Source organism: Cherax quadricarinatus, chromosome 9 (genome assembly GCF_038502225.1).
Source record: "Cherax quadricarinatus isolate ZL_2023a chromosome 9, ASM3850222v1, whole genome shotgun sequence".
NCBI classification, from domain to species: domain Eukaryota; kingdom Metazoa; phylum Arthropoda; class Malacostraca; order Decapoda; family Parastacidae; genus Cherax; species Cherax quadricarinatus.
In genome coordinates, this window is record NC_091300.1 from 63,944,251 (window position 1) to 63,965,786 (window position 21,536).

Below are 21,536 nucleotides of genomic sequence, written 5' to 3' on the forward strand. Positions count from 1 at the left end.
GGGACAAGATAGGCCCACTCAAAAGTTCCTCGGGTCAGCTCACTGACAGTGATAAGGAAATGTGTAGAATTTTTAACACATACTTCCTCTCAGTTTTTACACAGGAGGATACCAGCGATATTCCAGTAATGATAAATTATGTAGAACAGGACGATAATAAACTGTGCACTATTAGGGTCACAAGTGACATGGTCCTTAGGCAAATAGATAAATTAAAACCTAACAAATCCCCAGGCCCTGATGAACTGTATGCAAGGGTTCTAAAGGAATGTAAAGAGGAGCTTAGCACACCTTTGGCTAATCTTTTCAACATATCACTACAAACTGGCATGGTGCCAGATAAGTGGAAAATGGCAAATGTGATACCTATTTTCAAAGCAGGTGACAGGTCCTTAGCTTCGAACTATAGACCAATAAGCCTAACCTCCATAGTGGGGAAATTTATGGAATCAATAATTGCCGAGGCAGTTCGTAGCCACCTTGAAAAGCATAAATTAATCAACGAATCTCAGCATGGTTTTACAAAGGGGCGTTCCTGCCTTACGAATTTATTAACTTTTTTCACTAAGGTATTTGATGAGGTAGATCATGGTAATGAATATGATATTGTGTATATGGACTTCAGTAAGGCTTTTGACAGGGTCCCACATCAGAGACTATTGAGGAAAATTAAAGCACATGGAATAGGAGGAGAAATTTTTTCCTGGATAGAGGCATGGTTGACAAATAGGCAGCAGAGAGTTTGCATAAATGGGGAGAAATCAGAGTGGGGAAGTGTCACGAGCGGTGTTCCACAGGGGTCAGTGTTGGGCCCCCTGCTGTTCACAATCTACATAAACGACATGGATGAGGGCATAAAGAGCGACATCGGCAAGTTTGCCGATGACACCAAAATAGGCCGTCGAATTCATTCTGACGAGGACATTCGAGCACTCCAGGAAGATTTGAATAGACTGATGCAGTGGTCGGAGAAGTGGCAGATGCAGTTTAATATAGACAAATGCAAAGTTCTAAATGTTGGACAGGACAATAACCATGCCACATATAAACTAAATAATGTAGATCTTAATGTTACGGATTGCGAAAAAGATTTAGGAGTTCTGGTTAGCAGTAATCTGAAACCAAGACAACAGTGCATAAGTGTTCGCAATAAAGCTAATAGAATCCTTGGCTTCATATCAAGAAGCATAAATAATAGGAGTCCTCAGGTTGTTCTTCAACTCTATACATCCTTGGTTAGGCCTCATTTAGATTATGCTGCACAGTTTTGGTCACCGTATTACAGAATGGATATAAATTCTCTGGAAAATGTACAAAGGAGGATGACAAAGTTGATCCCATGTATCAGAAGCCTTCCCTATGAGGATAGACTAAGGGCCCTGAAACTGCACTCTCTAGAAAGACGTAGAATTAGGGGGGATATGATTGAGGTGTATAAATGGAAGACAGGAATAAATAAAGGGGATGTAAATAGTGTGCTGAAAGTATCTAGCCTAGACAGGACTCGCAGCAATGGTTTTAAGTTGGAAAAATTCAGATTCAGGAAGGATATAGGAAAGTACTGGTTTGGTAATAGAGTTGTGGATGAGTGGAACAAACTCCCAAGTACCGTTATAGAGGCCAGAACGTTGTGTAGCTTTAAAAATAGGTTGGATAAATACATGAGTAGATGTGGGTGGGTGTGAGCTAGACCTGATAGCTTGTGCTACCAGGTCGGTTGCCGTGTTCCTCCCTTAAGTCAATGTGACCTGACCTGACTAGGTTGGGTGCATTGGCTTAAGCCGGTAGGAGACTTGGACCTGCCTCGCATGGGCCAGTAGGCCTTCTGCAGTGTTCCTTCGTTCTTATGTTCTTATGTTCTTATAAAAGGCATTCAGCATGAAGTTATAAATAAAGACAATAGATCAGGTCAGCAAACAAAGGGGGACAGCAGAGGACAGCAAGGGACTAGCTCCCTTAAGGTTTACTATACTAATAGCAGGAGTGTAAGAAATAAGATAGATGAGCTAAGATTAATTGCAAGTGCAGGAAACATAGATATTATTGCTATAACAGAGACCTGGCTCAATCTGAAAGATAGAGAGATACCCTCTGAATGTCACATACAAGGCTATACATTATTCCACACTGACAGGGTCAACAGGAAGGGTGGTGGAGTAGCGATGTATGTCAGAGGCAATTTAAATTGTTGTGTTAGACAAGATGTAAAAGTAGAAGCGTCAGCCACTGAATCTGTTTGGTTACAGCTTCTCGAGGGCCGAGAAAAACTAATTTTGGGTGTGATTTACAGGGCCCCAAATCATGATAGGGAGTGCAGTAAACTTCTATGGGACGAAATTCGTAAGGCATCTACATACGAAAATGTTGTGCTAATGGGAGATTTCAACTATAGACAGATTGACGAGCAATTTGACAGGAAATTTAGAGTCAGGTGACTTTCTTGATACGATCCAGGATTGTTTTTTAAAACAGTTTGTGACAGAGCCAACTAGGGGAAATAACCTCCTTGACTTGGTTCTTGATGAGCTTGGGGAAAGTGATCAAAAATCACTCAGTTTTAATGTATCATGGAAGTCCCCTAATAATGGCAATCAAGTCTCCGTCCCTGACTTTCGCTTGGCTGATTTCATAGGACTGAAAAATTACTTAGGTGGGCTGAATTGGAATGACCTGACTAAGGGTCAGGTAGGTGGTGATGGTTGCCGATATGACGCTTTCCAGGGCATAGTTCTAGCTGCTCAGTCAAATTATGTTCCAAATAGGGAAATCAGATCAAACAAAAATGATCCTAAATGGATGAACAATAGATTAAAATATCTGATTGGTCAAAAGAGAGGCATATATAAGCAAATCAAAAGAGGAGAGGGGCAATTAAGAAATCGATATATTCAGTTAAAGAGAGAAATAAAAAAGGGAATTAGAAAAGAAAAAAGGAGATTATGAGGTTAAAGTTGCAAGAGAATCGAAGACTAACCCAAAAGGATTCTTTCAGGTATACAGAAATAAGATCAGGGACAAGATAGGCCCACTCAATAGTTCCTCGGGTCAGCTCACTGACAGTGATAAGGAAATGTGTAGAATTTTTAACACATACTTCCTCTCAGTTTTTACACAGGAGGATACCAGCGATATTCCAGTAATGATAAATTATGTAGAACAGGACGATAATAAACTGTGCACGATTAGGGTCACAAGTGACATGGTCCTTAGGCAAATAGATAAACTAAAGCCTAACAAATCCCCAGGCCCTGATGAACTGTATGCAAGGGTTCTAAAGGAATGTAAAGAGGAGCTTAGCAAACCTTTGGCTAATCTTTTCAACATATCACTACAAACTGGCATGGTGCCAGATAAGTGGAAAATGGCAAATGTGATACCTATTTTTAAAGCAGGTGACAGGTCCTTAGCTTCGAACTATAGACCAATAAGCCTAACCTCCATAGTGAGAAAATTTATGGAATCAATAATTGCCGAGGCAGTTCGTAGCCACCTTGAAAAGCATAAATTAATCAACGAATCTCAGCATGGTTTTACAAAGGGGCGTTCCTGCCTTACGAATTTATTAACTTTTTTCACTAAGGTATTTGAGGAGGTAGATCATGGTAATGAATATGATATTGTGTATGTGGACTTCAGTAAGGCTTTTGACAGGGTCCCACATCAGAGACTATTGAGGAAAATTAAGGCACATGGAATAGGAGGAGAAATTTTTTCCTGGATAGAGGCATGGTTGACAAATAGGCAGCAGAGAGTTTGCATAAATGGGGAGAAATCAGAGTGGGGAAGCGTCACGAGTGGTGTTCCACAGGGGTCAGTGTTGGGCCCCCTGCTGTTCACAATCTACATAAACGACATAGATGAGGGCATAAAGAGAGACATCGGCAAGTTTGCCGATGACACCAAAATAGCCGTCGAAATTATTCTGACCAGGACATTCGAGCACTCCAGGAAGATTTGAATAGACTGATGCAGTGGTCGGAGAAGTGGCAGATGCAGTTTAATATAGACAAATGCAAAGTTCTAAATGTTGGACAGGACAATAACCATGCCACATATAAACTAAATAATGTAGATCTTAATATTACGGATTGCGAAAAAGATTTAGGAGTTCTGGTTAGCAGTAATCTGAAACCAAGACAACAGTGCATAAGTGTTCGCAATAAAGCTAATAGAATCCTTGGCTTCATATCAAGAAACATAAATAATAAGAGTCCTCAGGTTGTTCTTCAACTCTATACATCCTTGGTTAGGCCTCATTTAGATTATGCTGCACAGTTTTGGTCACCGTATTACTGAATGGATATAAATTCTCTGGAAAATGTACAAAGGAGGATGACAAAGTTGATCCCGTGTATCAGAAACCTTCCCTATGAGGATAGACTAAGGGCCCTGAATTTGCACTCTCTAGAAAGACGTAGAATTAGGGGGGATATGATTGAGGTGTATAAATGGAAGACAGGAATAAATAAAGGGGATGTAAATAGTGTGCTGAAAATATCTAGCCTAGACAGGACTCGCAGCAATGGTTTTAAGTTGGAAAAATTCAGATTCAGGAAGGATATAGGAAAGTACTGGTTTGGTAATAGAGTTGTGGATGAGTGGAACAAACTCCCAAGTACCGTTATAGAGGCCAGAACGTTGTGTAGCTTTAAAAATAGGTTGGATAAATACATGAGTAGATGTGGGTGGGTGTGAGTTAGACCTGATAGCTTGTGCTACCAGGTCGGTTGCCGTGTTCCTCCCTTAAGTCAATGTGACCTGACCTGACTAGGTTGGGTGCATTGGCTTAAGCCGGTAGGAGACTTGGACCTGCCTCGCATGGGCCAGTAGGCCTTCTGCAGTGTTCCTTCGTTCTTATGTTCTTATGTTCTTAACAGACTGCCTGCACATGTCAGAGTCAGTCACAGCATGAACCAGTTCGAGAAGAGTGCCAAAAGGACTTGGCAGACGATGCGTGTGTGTGTATGAGTTTGTGTGTGTGTGTGTGTGTGTGTGTGTGTGTGTGTGTGTGTGTGTGTGTGTGTGTGTGTGTGTGTGTGTGTGTGTGTGTTTATGTGTGTGTGTATGAATTTGTATGTGTGTGTGTGTGTGTGTGTGTGAGAGAGAGAGACTCAGCAATCAACATTTGCACCAATAACTCACTACAGTTGTGACCGGGTGTGGAAGTGTGAATTGCTCATTACTCTAAAATTTGTTCATGATTGCAGCCATGTATAAACATAAGTAACCATTCTTACAGTATTCATTACCTTTGTAACTTGTGAGTTCATTACCTTTGTAACTTGTGAGTTCATTACCTTGTACCTAGTTCAGCCATCAAAACTTTGGAGCCCGGTCCCTGGACCCATTGTGTACCTCTGTAATCTGTAAATACCTTTGTAACTTGTCATGATTGTGACTAGACCTACCTGGTGTTCATTACCTTTGTAAATTGTGAGTTCATTACCTTTGTAAATTGTGAATTCATTACCTCTGTAACTTGCTCAGCTATCAAAACTTTGAGGCCCAGTCCCTGGACCCATTATGTACCTCTGTAATCTTTTGACTACCGCCCACAGGATGGGTATGGGGTGCATAATAAACATATTAAACTTAAACTAACAGACGATGCAACATCCCCTCAATGAAAAGCAGGGGTGTCACTAGCGCGTTAAGAGACCATACAATAAGTGTCAGGGGCCCGAGACTGTTCAACTGCCTCCCAGCATACATAAGGGGGATTACCAACAGACCCCTGGCAGTCTTCAAGTTGGCACTGGACAAGCACCTAAAGTCGGTTCCTGACCAGCCGGGCTGTGGCTCGTACGTTGGTTTGCGTGCAGCCAGCAGTAACAGCCTGGTTGATCAGGCTCTGATCCACCAGGAGGCCTGGTCACAGACCGGGCCGCGGGGGCGTTGACCCCCGGAACTCTCTCCAGGTAAACTCCAGGTAAAGGTGTCTGATGAATGTAGCTACAGAAAGGTAGGATAATGATTTTTTTATTTATTTTATCTAACACACTTGTAAATATAAATAACTCTTTTTACCTTATTCCTGTAAAGTAAAAGGACACAAGTGCAACTAATGTGACATTTTTACTGTGGCAACGTTTCGCTCTCCAGGAGCTTTATCAAGCCGTAACAGCTTGATAAAGCTCCTGGAGAGCAAAACGTTGACACAATAACAATGTCACATTAGCTGCACTTGTGTCCTTTTACTGTACATATTGTCGGTAATTCTACCAACATAATTACTACCTTATTCCTATAATATATATTTTATAGTATAATAATAAGATATTATCTCCTTTATAGTATAATAATAAGGTATTAAAAGGACCCCAATTGAAATAAGTCACTTTGTCTGACTGTTGTGGGTTATCCCAGGTTCTCTACACATATGTTGCTATGTATGATAATCTATGTAGCTGTATTTGTGTATACCTGAATAAATTTACTTATATAAAGCTCCCACTGAAAATAATCATTTTGAATGTACTGGGTTATCTTAGGTAATTTATACATGTGAAGAGTCATGAGGGGTGTTCCACGGGGGTCAGTATTGGGCCCCTTGTTGTTCACAATCTACATAAACGTCATTGATGAGGGCATAAAGAGCAACATAATCAAGTTTGCCGATGACACTAAAGCACTCCAGGAAGAGTAAAAGGACACAAGTGCAACTAATGTGACATTTTATTGTGGCAACGTTTCGCTCTCCAGGAGCTTTATCAAGCCATTACAAACAATGTTAGGTAAGACACATATGCAACAGTTATGTATCTTTATTTCGAAACGTTTCGCCTACACAGTAGGCTTCTTCAGTCCATCATCCTTGTAGTTGTAGAATTTGAGGTTGTCAGTCCCTCGGCCTGGAGATTTTTCATGATTTTGGGTAGGGTTGGTGGACAAGGTGGGGAGAATGGCTAGGATGGGGTTTATGGGATAGGTTGGGTGGGTTGACAGGACGAAGTGGGTGGACGTTGTGTGGTGAGTAGCAGTGAGGTGAGCGTATAAAGTGAGGTTGGTGGATTAGCGTGGCTACCGGCTGGGCAGGGTTGGGTGGATTAACAGGGTGGAGTGAGTGCAGGGAGTGGAGTGAGTGCAAGGGGTGGAGTGAGTGCAGGGAGTGGAGTTACTAGAGTGTGGCAGACGGATGGGATGAAAGGTCAACTGACGTGTGGTGTACATGTACAGGACACACTAGGTGCTCCTCTGTCCATGATATGTGTATGTGTGAGTGTACTCACGTCATCTGCAAACAGGGACACCTCGGAGTTTATTCCTTCCGTCATGTCGTTCACAAATACCAGAAACAGCACTGGTCCTAGGACTGACCCCTGTGGGACCCCGCTGGTCACAGGTGCCCACTCTGACACCTCGCCACGTACCATTACTCGCTGCTGTCTTCCCGATAAGTATTCCTTGATCCATTGTAGTGCCTTCCCTGTTATCCCTGCTTGGTCCTCCAGTTTTTGCATTAATCTCTTGTGTGGAACTGTGTCAAACGCCTTCTTGCAGTCCAAGAAGATGCAATCAATCCACCCCTCTCTCTCTTGTCTTACTGCTGTCACCTTGTCATAGAACTCCAGTAGGTTTACGACACAGGATTTCCCATCCCTGAAACCATGTTGGCTGCTGTTGATGAGATCATTCCTTTCTAGGTGTTCCACCACTCTTCTCCTGACAATCTTCTCCATGACTTTGCATACTATACATGTCAGTGACACTGGTCTGTAGTTTAGTGCTTCATGTCTGTCTCCTTTTTTAAAGATTGGGACTACATTTGCTGTTTTCCATGCCTCAGGCAATCTCCCTGTTTTGATAGATGCATTGAATATTGTTGTTAGGGGTACACATAGCACCTCTGCTCCCTCTCTCAGGACCCATGGAGAGATGTTATCTGGCCCCATTTCCTTTGAGGTATCTAGCTCACTCAGAAGCCTCTTCACTTCTTCCTCGGTTGTGTGTACTGTGTCCAGCACCTGGTGGTGTGCCCCACCTCTCCGTCTTTCTGGAGCCCCTTCTGTCTCCTCTGTGAACACTTCTTTGAATCTCTTGTTGAGTTCCTCACATACTTCACGGTCGTTTCTTGTTGTCTCTCCTCCTTCCTTCCTTAGCCTGATTACCTGGTCCTTGACTGTTGTTTTCCTCCTGATGTGGCTGTATAACAGCTTCGGGTCAGATTTGGCTTTCACTGCTATGTCGTTTTCATATTGTCATTGGGCCTCCCTTCTTATCTGTGCATATTCGTTTCTGGCTCTACGACTGCTCTCCTTATTCTCCTGGGTCCTTTTCCTTCTATATTTCTTCCATTCCCTAGCACACTTGGTTTTTGCCTCCCTGCACCTTTGGGTGAACCATGGGCTCATCCTGGCTTTTTCATTATTCCTGTTTCCCTTGGTACAAACCTCTCCTCAGCCTCCTTGCACATTGTTGCTACATATTCCATCATCTCATTAACTGGCTTCCCTGCCAGTTCTCTGTCCCACTGAACCTCGTTCAGGAAGTTCCTCATTCCCGTGTAGTCCCCTTTCTTGTAGTTTGGTTTCATTTGTCCTGGCCTTCCTGTTTCCCCTTCCACTTGTAGCTCTACTGTGTATTCGAAGCTCAAAACCACATGATCGCTGGCCCCAAGGGGTCTTTCATATGTGATGCCCTCAATATCTGTACTACTCAAGGTGAATACTAAGTCCAGTCTTGCTGGTTCATCCTCTCCTCTCTCTCTTGTAGTGTCCCTTACATGTTGGTACATGAAGTTTTCCAGTACCACCTCCATCATCTTAGCCCTCCATGTATCTTGGCCCCCATGTGGCTCCAAGTTCTCCCAGTCGATCTCCTTGTGGTTAAAGTCCCCCATGATCAGGAGCTTTGCCCTGCATGCATGATCTCTTCTGGCCACTGCAGCCAGTGTGTCAACCATCGCTCTATTGCTCTCGTCATACTCTTGCCATGGCCTCCTGCTGTTCGCTGGTGGGTTATACATCACTGCAATTACCACCTTGAGACCTCCAGAGTGAAGCGTTCCCGCTATGTAATCAATTTCTTCTCCGCTGTCTCCTCTCTCCAGCTCGACAAAATTCCATCGGTGTTTGATCAGCAGTGCCACTCCTCCACCCCCCCTGTTCCTTCCGTCTTTCCTCAGGATCTGGTATCCCGTTGGAAAGATGGCATCTGTTATTATACCTGTAAGCTTGGATTCTGTGAGAGCTATGATGTCTGGTGATGCCTCTTTGACCCTTTCGTGCCACTTCTCCCACTTGTTTGTTATTCCATCAGCATTTGTGTACCATACCTTCAGTTTCCTTTCCAACACTGTGGTTTGGGGGGCCTGTGGGGGTGGGAGACCTGGTAGTATACTGTGGGATTCTATGGTTGGGGGCTGGGTGGAAGTTGTGGGTATGAATTGTAGTGTGTGTTGGGATGGTGTGATAGGTTGTGGGGTTCTGAGGATAGTTGTGTGTGTGCTTGCCCTTGCTGCTCTGTTCTGCTCTGACTGACCTCTGTTGGTTCCATCCTTGTCTCCTTTCCTAACTCCTTTCGCTTTTTTGTCCTCTCCCTCAGCTGCTGTCACTCTGTGTTCTGTCTCTGTCTAGGAACACCTTCTTGTACTCTTCCAAGTTTTTCAACCTTGGTTTCTCTTGGTGTATCCTGTTCTGCACTGTTTCTGTCCTGAGAATCAGCTTGATTGGTCGGTTTCTCCCCTTCAGGTACCCCCCTATTCTCTGAAAATTTACAATCTCGTCCATGTCTTCTCCCCCTATTTCCGTGATGATTTTCTCAATCTCTTTTCTTTCTTCCTGCCGTCTTTCAGTGTGTGTCCTTTCCTCTCTCTCCCGAAGCCCATGGATAAAAACTGATTTTGCCCTTTCCTCCTCCCATTGCCTCTCCCTCAGTGACTCTGGTTCTTGTCTGTATGTGGTCATTTTCTCCCTTGATTTTTCCAGTGGCTCTTGGTAGCATGGTTGTGCCTCAGCATTCAACCTATCTCCCTCTCCATCTGCACCCAGCTGCTCTTCCCTTTCACTCCTTGGCCCTTCTTTGCAGGCTGATATGACCTTAGCCTAAATCATATCTCCTTCCTGTTCCTCCTCTCAGCTTCATATGCTGTGTCTTCTCTGGTCACTGCCCCTGAGACTTGCTTCAGCCTGTTTACCTCAAATTCTAGGGCCCTTACCTTGGCTACTGCAGTTTCGACTTGTGCCTCCCAATTCTTCGTCTCCTTCTCCAACCTCTTTTCCCATTTCACAGAGAGCTCTTTCTCCATTTTTTTTCAGAAAGCTCTCCTAATTTTCTCTCCCATTCTTGCTCCATCCTTTTCCACTGCTCCTCCATCCATTCCTCCCTACCAGTACCATTGTCATGTGATGTGTGTGTGTGTGTGTGTGTGTGTGTGTGTGTGTGTGTGTGTGTGTGTGTGTATGTGTGTGTGTGTGTGTGCGTGTGTATGGGTTGCCTTGTGCAAGTTTCTCGCACGATGTCATGAAAGTTGATGTTGTTGATATTGCTACTGTTGATACTGATGATGATACGGATGATGATTTTGAGGTTGTAGTAGTAGTAGAAGTAGTAATAATAAGACCAGTAGCAATGGTAGTAGTAGTAGTAGTAATAACAATAGTAGTATTAGTAGAAGCAGTAATAGTAGCAGTAGTATCAGTAGTAGAAGTAATATTAATTGCAATAATAGTAATAACAGTAGTAGTAGTAATAGTAGTAGTAATTGTAGTAACGGTAATTGTTGTTGCTATTGTTGATATTAGTTTTGTTATATTTGTTATTTTTGTTATTGTTATTGTTCTTATTGGTGTCGTTGTTGAGTTGTTTGCACTGTTGTTGCTGTGGGTGTTCTTGGTGTCGTTATTGATGTAATGGTCAAGTTTGGTGTCACTGTTATTGCTATTTTTGGTACTGGTATTGAAGTTGTTGGTATTTCCACACAGAGTTGCTACATCCTCCTTACTACTCTGATCCACATCACTGTTTCCTCAACTCTTGCCTGTATTGCCTCTGTGTTTGAAAGTGAGGGATTGGTACCAAACTTACACACGAAAATCACTCCCAATGAAAGCAAAAGACTCGGCAGGAGATGCAGCATTGCCCCAGTGAAAAGCAGGGACGCCACGAATTGTGCCACGAATACACTGAGAGACAACACAAGAAGTGTCAGGGGCCCAAGACTGTTCAACTGCCTCTCATCATACATAAGGGGGATTACCAATAGACCCCTGACTGTCTTCAGGAAGGCACTGGACAGGCACCTAAAGTCAGTACCTGATCAACCTGGCTGTGGCTCTTACGTCGGTTTACGTGTGGCCAGCAGTAAGAGCCTGGTTAATCAGACCCAGAACCACCACGAAGCCTGGTCTCAGACCGGGCCGAGGAGGTGTTGACCCCGAAACCCTGCTACTTCCTCATGCCCTTTATTTTTTTAACCACTCAGAGACTAAAGAAGTACTTCCTAGCATCTTTACGTCTAAATTCTTACTTTAGTTTCCTCATGTATGCCTTTTTTTCCCTGGTCATTTCCCTAGTCGAGGTTGAGGGACTGATTACCTCATCTTCTGTACATAGTTCTGCTGTCTTCAAGTTATGTCCTGGAATTTGTATTGATAAAGCCACTGGATGGCGAAACGTCTACGATAAAGATACCCAGATGTTGCACATGTGTCTTAATTTCTATTTCTTTCAAGTTTTGAATTAATCTGTGTGGTAATATACGGTGGTGTTGTGGTTCACCGCGCCCTTTACCACTGAGGTGGTCCTGGGTTCAATTCCCCCGGGTTGGACTCTGGGACACGGCCGCCTCGCCCGTACCACAAGAGAGGAACTGGGTGGACATTGAGTCCTCCTGGGGGAAATGGACCCACGTTCATTTCTTGTTAAAAACAGGAGGCCTGGTCACAGACCGGGCCGCGGAGGCGTTGACCCCTGGAACTCTCTCCAGGTAAACTCCAGGTAAACAATTCATAAGATAAGATTTCTTATCCCAAAATCTTTGCAGGTGTTCATTAAAGATTTTTTTTTATACTTGAGAGCTATATAGGCATTTTCAATTTTTTGGAAGTTGTTTTGATTGCGGAGAGAGCTTGAAGACTTCCCCTCTGCCCCCTAAACAAAGGTTGTACAGTAGGTCACAGTGGGTGGGTATATATAAGACGTAGTTAGAGTATAATAACAGGTCTTCTGTAGTGTTGTCTGTTCTTGAGTATCTAGTGGTAACACTGGCAACCTTGGAACAATAAACTGGCTGGCGCTAATTAGAAGGAACACGAATATCTGGTCCACATTCAGTGCCGCTGCCTTCAGTGTAAGTTGCTAACTTGCTGGATGTGAGGGGGTGGGTTAGTGAGGCACAGTGCACTATGCGTCAGTGGAGGGACAGGAAGGAAAGCTAGACGTGTCCCGTACCAGTAGTGGACCAGGAGCTGCTGCGTCTTGTCCATCAAGCACTTAATGTTTGTCACTGATTAGTTGGTGTTGCCTGTGCTTGCTGCTGCTGTTCCTGATGTCGTTGCTGGCGTTCTGGTTGCTGCTACTGTTCCTGCAGCTGCTGCAGCTGCTGCTGCTGCTGATGATGATGTACTGCTGCTGTTGTTTTTACTAATGCTGCTTCTGCTGCTGCTTTTACTGCTCCTGTTTCTACTGTTGTTGCTGTAGCTGCTTCTCAGTTTACCACTACTACTGATATTTCTTTTGCTGCTGCTGCTGCTGCTTTTGCTGGAGATACTTCTCATTCTACTACTACTGCTTCCGCTAATTCTTCTACTGTTATAGTGCGGCGCCTGAATTTCTGTACTGGGGAGGCCTTAGGAAGCTATCCAGATGGAAGGGGGCTATTTGGATGGAAGCGGAGCTTGGGGGGCTATCTGGATGGAAGGGGGCTATCTGGATGGAAGGGGGGTTATCTGGATGAAAGGGGGCTGTCTGGATGGAAGGGGCTATCTGGATGTAAGGGGGCTGTCTGGATGGAAGGGGCTATCTGGATGTAAGGGGGCTATCTGGATGGAAGGAGGCTGAGGTCAGTGGTCAATACACCGAGGTCAGTGGTAAGATATATGGACCGTACTTTTTGTAACAGAGATAGGAAGGTGAGACAGAGAGTGTGCTTCCCAGGAGCCGGTGTTGGTGACACAGTCGACAGGCTGCATAATATTATGTCAGATAATGGGAAGAAGTTCATTATCTTAGTGCTGGTGGAAATGACCTCAGAAAGGGCAGGAGACAGGAGCTGATGGATAAGTACAAATCAGCCATATATATGGTCAGGTCTAAAGAAAGGGTCCCAATCATATTTAGCATTTTGCCTAGGAGAGTGGGCAATGGATGGATGTCTAGGGCAATTTGTATAAATTGCTGGCTAGACAGATACTGCAACGAACTTGCAATCCCATTCATTGATAACTTTGACAAATTCTATGGCAAACACAATATGTATGCAAGGGATGGGGTACATCTCTCTGGGGCCATAGTGGTTGCATTAGCTACATGTAATTTCTGTCGAACAAGTGGCCCCAGTTGTCCATAAATGGTACCGAAATACCCAGTCAGCGGTTAACACCAGTTGTCTTGGACAACCGCTCATTTCGAACACCCCTTTAGGCAAGATGTCACATATGATAAAGCATCCTCACATCTTCCTAATTACATGTATGACTGTTGTTGGTATATACTTGCTAACTAAATCCTCACTGCTAAGCTTGTCAATATCATTGCCTACAGCACTAACAATATTCTCTAACTATACTGGCAAAATTACCGACAGTATGTTAGGTAAAAGGATAAATGTGCAACTAATACAACATTTAACTGTGGTAATGTTTAACTTTCCAGAAGCTTTGTTAAGCTGTTACAAACAAAACAAGGACACAAAAGGAATGTATAGGAAACAAGTAAGCAAGTCTACTACACTGTTTTTGCTTTCATATCTCACTGTCACATCTCCAAAGGCTGGATATGCTCATGTATAATCATCCACAGGCTGGATATGCTTCTGTATTAATATCCACAGGTTGGATATGCTCATATATAACCATCTACAGGGTGGATATGCTCATGTATAATCATCCACAGGCTGGATATGCTTCTGTACTACCATCCACAGGCTGGATATGCTCCTGTACAACCATCCACAGGCTGGATATGCTCCTGTACTACCATCCACAGGCTGGATATGCTCCTGTACTACCGTCTACAGGATGGATATACTCCTGTACTACTGTCAACAGGCTGGATATGCTCGTACACTACCGTCCACAGGATGGATATGCTCGTAAACTACCATCCACAGGATAGATATGCTCCTGCACTACCATCCACAAGATGGATATGCTCCTACAATACTATCCACAGGGTGGATATGCTCCTTCACTACCATCCACAGGCTGAATATGCTCCTGTACAACCATCCACAGGCTTGATATCCTTCTGTATTACCATCCACAGGCTGGATATGCTTCTGTACAACCATCCACAGGCTTGATATGTTCCTGTACTACCAATCACAGGCTGGACATGCTCCTGTACTACAATCCACAGGCTGGATATGCTCCTGTACTACCATCCACAGGCTTGATATGCTCCTGTACTACAATCCACAGGCTGGATATGCTCCTGTACTACAACCCACAGGCTGGATATGCTCCTGTACTACCATCCACAGGCTGGATATGCACCTGTACTACCATCCATTGGCTGGATATGCTATTGTACTACCATCCACAGGCTGGATATGCTCCTGTACAACCATCCACAGGCTGGATATGCTCCTGTACTACAATCCACAGGCTGGATATGCTCCTGTACTACCAGGCACAGGCTGGATATGCTCCTGTATAAATATCCACAGGCTTGATATGCTACTGTACTACCATCCACAGGCTGGATATGCTTCTGTACTACCATCCACAGGCTGGATATGCTCCTGTACTACCATCCACAGGCTGGATATGCTCTGTACTACCATGCACAGGCTGGATATGCTACTGTACAACCACCCACAGGCTGGGTATGCTCATGTATTACCATCCAAAGGCTGGATATGCTTCTGTACAACCATCTACAGGCTGGATATGCTCCTGTATTACCATCCACAGGCTGGATATGTTCCTCTACAACAATCCACAGGCTGGATATGCTCTTGTACTACCATCCACAGGCTGGATATGCTCCTGTGCAACCATCCAGATGCAGGATATGCTCCTGTATAACCATCCACAGGCTGGATATTCTCCTGCACAACCATCCACAGGCTCTATATGCTCCTGTACTGCCATCCACAGGCTCGATATGCTCCTGTACAACCATCCACAGGCTTGATATGCTCCTGTACTACCATCCACAGGCTGGATATGCTCCTGTACTACCATCCACAGGCTGGATATGCTCCTGTACTACCATCCACAGGCTGGATATGCTCCTGTACTACCATCCACAGGCTGAATATGCTCCTGTACAACCATCCACAAGCTGGATATGCTCCTGTACAACCATCCACATGCTGGATATGCTCTTGTACAACCATCTACAGGCTGGATATCCTCCTCTACAACCATCCACAGGCTGGATATGCTCCTGTACTACCATTCACAGGCTGGATATACTCCTGTACTACCATCCACAGGCTGGATATGCTCCTGAACTACCATCCACAGGCTTGATATGCTCCTGTACTATCATCCACAGGCTGGATATGCTCCTGTACAACCATCCACAGGCTGGATATGCTCCTGTACTACCATCCACAGGCTGGATATGCTCCTGTACTGCCGTCTACAGGATGGATATACTCCTGTACTACTGTCCACAGGCTGGATATGCTCGTACACTACCGTTAACAGGATGGATATGCTCGTAAACTACCATCCACAGGATAGATATGCTCCTGCACTACCATCCACAAGATGGATATGCTCCTACAATACTATCCACAGGGTGGATATGCTCCTTCACTACCATCCACAGGCTGGATATGATCGTGTACTACCACCCACAGGCTGGATATGCTCCTACACTACCGTCCACAGGCTGGACATGCTCCTGTACTACCATCCACAGGCTGGATATGCTCCTGTACTACCATGCACAGGCTGGATATGCTCCTGTACAACCACCCACAGGCTGGATATGCTCCTGTACAACCATCCACAGGCTGGATATGCTCCTGTACAACCATCCACAGGCTGGATATGCTCCTGTACAACCATCTACAGGTTGTATATGCTCGCGTACTACCATCCACAGGCTTGATAAGTTCTTGTACAACCATCCACAGGCTGGATATGCTCTTGTACTACCATCCACAGGCTAAATATGCTCCTGTACAACCATCCACAGGCTTGATATGCTTCTGTATTACCATCCACAGGCTGGATATGCTTCTGTACAACCATCCACAGGCTTGATATGTTCCTGTACTACCAACCACAGGCAGGATATGCTCCTGTACTACAATCCACAGGCTGGATATGCTCCTGTACTACCATCCACAGGCTTGATATGCTCCTGTACTACAATCCACAGGCTGGATATGCTCCTGTACTACAACCCACAGACTGGATATGCTCCTGTACTACCATCCACAGGCTGGATATGCACCTGTACTACCATCCATTGGCTGGATATGCTATTGTACTACCATCCACAGGCTGTATATGCTCCTGTACAACCATCCACAGGCTGGATATGCTCCTGTACTACAATCCACAGGCTGGATATGCTCCTGTACTACCAGGCACAGGCTGGATATGCTCCTGTATAACCATCCACAGGCTTGATATGCTACTGTACTACCATCCACAGGCTGGATATGCTTCTGTACTACCATACACAGGCTGGATATGCTCCTGTACTACCATCCACAGGCTGGATATGCTCTGTACTACCATGCACAGGCTGGATATGCTCCTGTACAACCACCCACAGGCTGGGTATGCTCATGTATTACCATCCAAAGGCTGGATATGCTTCTGTACAACCATCTACAGGCTGGATATGCTCCTGTATTACCATCCACAGGCTGGATATGTTCCTCTACAACAATCCACAGGCTGGATATGCTCTTGTACTACCATCCACAGGCTGGATATGCTCCTGTGCAACCATCCAGATGCAGGATATGCTCCTGTATAACCATCCACAGGCTGGATATGCTCCTGTACAACCATCCACAGGCTCTATATGCTCCTGTACTGCCATCCACAGGCTCGATATGCTTCTGTACAACCATCCACAGGCTTGATATGCTCCTGTACTATCATCCACAGGCTGGATATGCTCCTGTACTACCATCCACAGGCTGGATATGCTCCTGTACTACCATCCACAGGCAGGATATGCTCCTGTACTACCATCCACAGGCTGAATATGCTCCTGTACAACCATCCACAAGCTGGATATGCTCCTGTACAACCATCCACATGCTGGATATGCTCTTGTACAACTATCTACAGGCTGGATATCCTCCTCTACAACCATCCACAGGCTGGATATGCTCCTGTACTACCATTCACAGGCTGGATATGCTCCTGTACTACCATCCACAGGCTGGATATGCTCCTGAACTACCATCCACAGGCTTGGTATGCTCCTGTACTATCATCCACAGGCTGGATATGCTCCTGTACTACCATCCACAGGCTGAATATGTTCCTGTACTACCATCCACAGGCTGGATATGCTCCTGTACTACCATCCACAGGCTGGATATGTTCCTGTACTGCCATCCACAGGCTGGATATGCTCCTGTACTACCATCCACAGGCTGGATATGCTCCTGTACAACCACCCACACGCTGGATATGCTCCTGTACAACCATCCACATGCTGGATATGCTCCTGTACAACCATCCACAGGCTGAATATGCTCCTGTACTACCATTCACAGGCTGGATATGCTCCTGTACTTCCATCCACAGGCTGGATATGCTCCCTTACTACCATCCACAGGCTGGATATGCTCCTGTACTACCGTACACAGGCTGGATATGCTCCCTTACTACCATCCACAGGTTGGATATGTTCCAATACTCTCATTCACAGTATGGATATGCTCTTACACTACTATCCACAGGATGGATATGCTCTTTCACTACCATCCACAGGTTGGATATGCTCCTTTACAGCCATCCACAGGCTGGATATGCTCCTGTACAACCATCCACAGGCTGGACATGCTCCTGTACTACCATCCACAGGCTGGATATGCTCCTGTATTACCATCCACAGGCTGGATATGTTCCTGTACAACCATCCACAGGCTGGATATGCTCCTGTACAACCATCTACAGGCTGGATATCCTCCTCTACAACCATCCACAGGCTGGATATGCTCCTGTACTTCCATTCGCAGTCTGGATATGCTCCTGTACTACCATCCACAGGCTGGACATGCTCCTGAACTACCATCCACAGGCTTGATATGCTCCTGTACTATCATCCACAGGCTGGATATGCTCCTGTACTACCATCCACAGGCTGGATATGTTCATGTACTGCCATCCACAGGCTGGATATGCTCCTGTACTACCATCCACAGGCTGGATATGCTCCTGTACTACCATCCACAGGCTGGATATGTTCATGTACTGCCATCCACAGGCTGGATATGCTCCTGTACTACCATCCACATGCTGGATATGCTCCTGTACAACCATCCGCAGGCTGAATATGAATATGCTCCTGTACTACCATGCACAGGCTGGATATGCTCATGTACTTCCATCCACGGGCTGGATATGCTCCCTTACTACCATCCACAGGCTGGATATGCTCCTGTACTACCATCCACAGGCTGGATATGCTCCCTTACTACCATCCACAGGATGGATATGTTCCAATACTCTCATTCACAGTATGGATATGCTCTTACACTACTATCCACAGGATGGATATGCTCCTTCACTACCATCCACAGGCTGGACATGCTCCTGTACTACCATCCACAGGCTGGATATGCTCCTGTACAACCATCCACAGGCTGGATATGCTCCTGTACTACCTTCCACAGGCTGGATATGCTCCTGTACTACCGTCTACAGGATGGATATACTCCTGTACTACTGTCCACAGGCTGGATATGCTCGTACACTACCGTCCACAGGATGGATATGCTCGTAAACTACCATCCACAGGATAGATATGCTCCTGCACTACCATCCACAAGATGGATATGCTCCTACAATACTATCCACAGGGTGGATATGCTCCTTCACTACCATCCACAGGCTGGATATGATCGTGTACTACCACCCACAGGCTGGATATGCTCCTACACTACCGTCCACAGGATGGATATGCTCGTAAACTACCATCCACATGTTAGATATGCTCCTGCACTACCATCCACAAGATGGATATGCTCCTACAATAGTATCCACAGGGTGGATATGCTCCTTCACTACCATCCACAGGCTGGATATGATCCTGTACTACCACCCACAAGCTAGATATGCTCCTACACCACCGTCCACAGGATGGATATGCTCGTAAACTACCATCCACAGGATAGATATGCTCCTGCACTACCATCCACAAGATGGATATGCTCCTACACTACCGTCCACAGGATGGATATGCTCCTCAAACCGACATATGTGACTGCCTTCCCTAATTGCTTCTAGTACACCCATGCTACGCCCCTGTGCTCCACCCAGCTCTTTTGGGTATTTCTCTTGTTAAATTTAGAGGGTAAGGGTTTACTGTTTACTTAGCTCATTTCGAAGTCCAGCATTATCTAAGGTATAGTACCGTCACCAGGGTGAATACAGCAACACTTATACCTGGAATATACCTGGAGAGGGTTTCGGGGGTCAACGCCTCCGCGGCCCGGCGTGAGATCAGGACTCGCAGTGGATCAGGGTCTGATCAACCAGGCTGTTACTCCTGGCCACACTTAAACCGATGCACGAACCACAGCCCGGCTGATCGATGTATGCTGGGAGGCAGCTGAACAATTCAGTCTTGGGCCCCTGATATTTGTGTTGTCTCTTAGTGTACTCGTGTACTTAGTGTACAGTTGGCTAACACTCAGGTACCTATTTACTGCTAGATGATCAGGAACAGTAGGTGTAAGTAAGCCTGACAAAGTTCCTGGAGCTTTATTAGTTGCGCCTGTGTCCTTTTTGCCTAACATGACTCACAAAATCGTAACGACACGATTGCAAACAAATCATACCACGGGTGGGATTTGAACCGGCGGTCAGAGAGTCTCAAAACTCTAGACCGTCGCGAGTTCAAACCCCACCCGTGGTATGGTTTGCCTAACATATTGTCGGTAATTCTACCAACTTTCATGTTTTCTTTCTATTATATGTTATAATTTTTATATTTTAGGAAGGCATGGGGCACTGGTTTATAGAATTCCATTACATTTTATCTGTGGAGAAATTTTCTCCAGGAGGGGGGTATGAGCCCCCTTCAGCCCCCCTCAGCCCCTTCAGCCCCTTTCAGCCCTGAGGGGCCCAGCCCTCTCAGAAGGGGCAAATATCTTGTTTACTGCTACAGCAAGTAATTGACCCCAGATGCAGTACCAGTATGTGACGTGGCTCGACTCTCCGTGCGGTCCTGTGTTGCCAAGTGTAGCTTAATAAAAGACAGTTCATCTCTTACCTTAGCAAGACAATTAAGGAAAATCCTGGAAATATAAACACATATGCAGTATAATGTGATCCTTTATTGACTACGTTTCGCCCACACAGTGGGCGGCATTCTCCACCTGACCTCAGCATTCTGAACCTGACTATAAATACTCGCGTTCCTTCCACCCCAGGTAGTTCTGTTTGTGACTTGAAAAAGCCCACTGTGTGGGCGAAACGTAGTCAATAAAGGATCACATTATACTGCATATGTGTTTATATTTCCATTGTGTCGGTATTTTATACCATTTATTTCCAAGGAAAATCCTGCTCCCACTTTATTACCATAGTAAAGATAGTGGACATTGTTGTCTATGCTTAAGACAGCAAGATTTAAACATTCTGCTTTGCCTCATGGAGGAAGTGGCAAGGAAGCAAAAGTACTAGATCAGCTTTCCCTTTGTGCTGGGGGCAGTGACGGCGTGGGGCGCTGTGGCGTCTTCAGATTACTTTTGACTCTACTGAGAGTCACACTGACGCCAGGATAAACAGCAAAGAACACTGATCTGTGCATTAGTGTGAACAAAGTGTCTCATCAGGAATTGTCAGAGAGAAGACACTAACAATACCGTAGTAAACATAACCTCTGTGTAGCACAACACAGCAAATATCAACACTCTCCAAATTCTCTAACTCTGCCCAGCAGAGTTAGAGAATATCAGTATCGACGGAGAGATTATCAAGTGTCTGCGTCAGTCTGAAACAGTAATAATCACCATCTGATAAATATTCAGGTATTTCTGTTCAATTGTCTCCTGGAATTTATCGATGAATTGATTCTCTTAATTATGAAAATCAACAAACTTTTCCCGAGTAGCTGATGCTGTCTCCTGGCAGCTTCACTTTCTTTTACTTATAATGATTTGTGTACCTTGTCAACACCAGGAGACTTTGTAAATATGGTTTAAGTGAATCACGAAATAG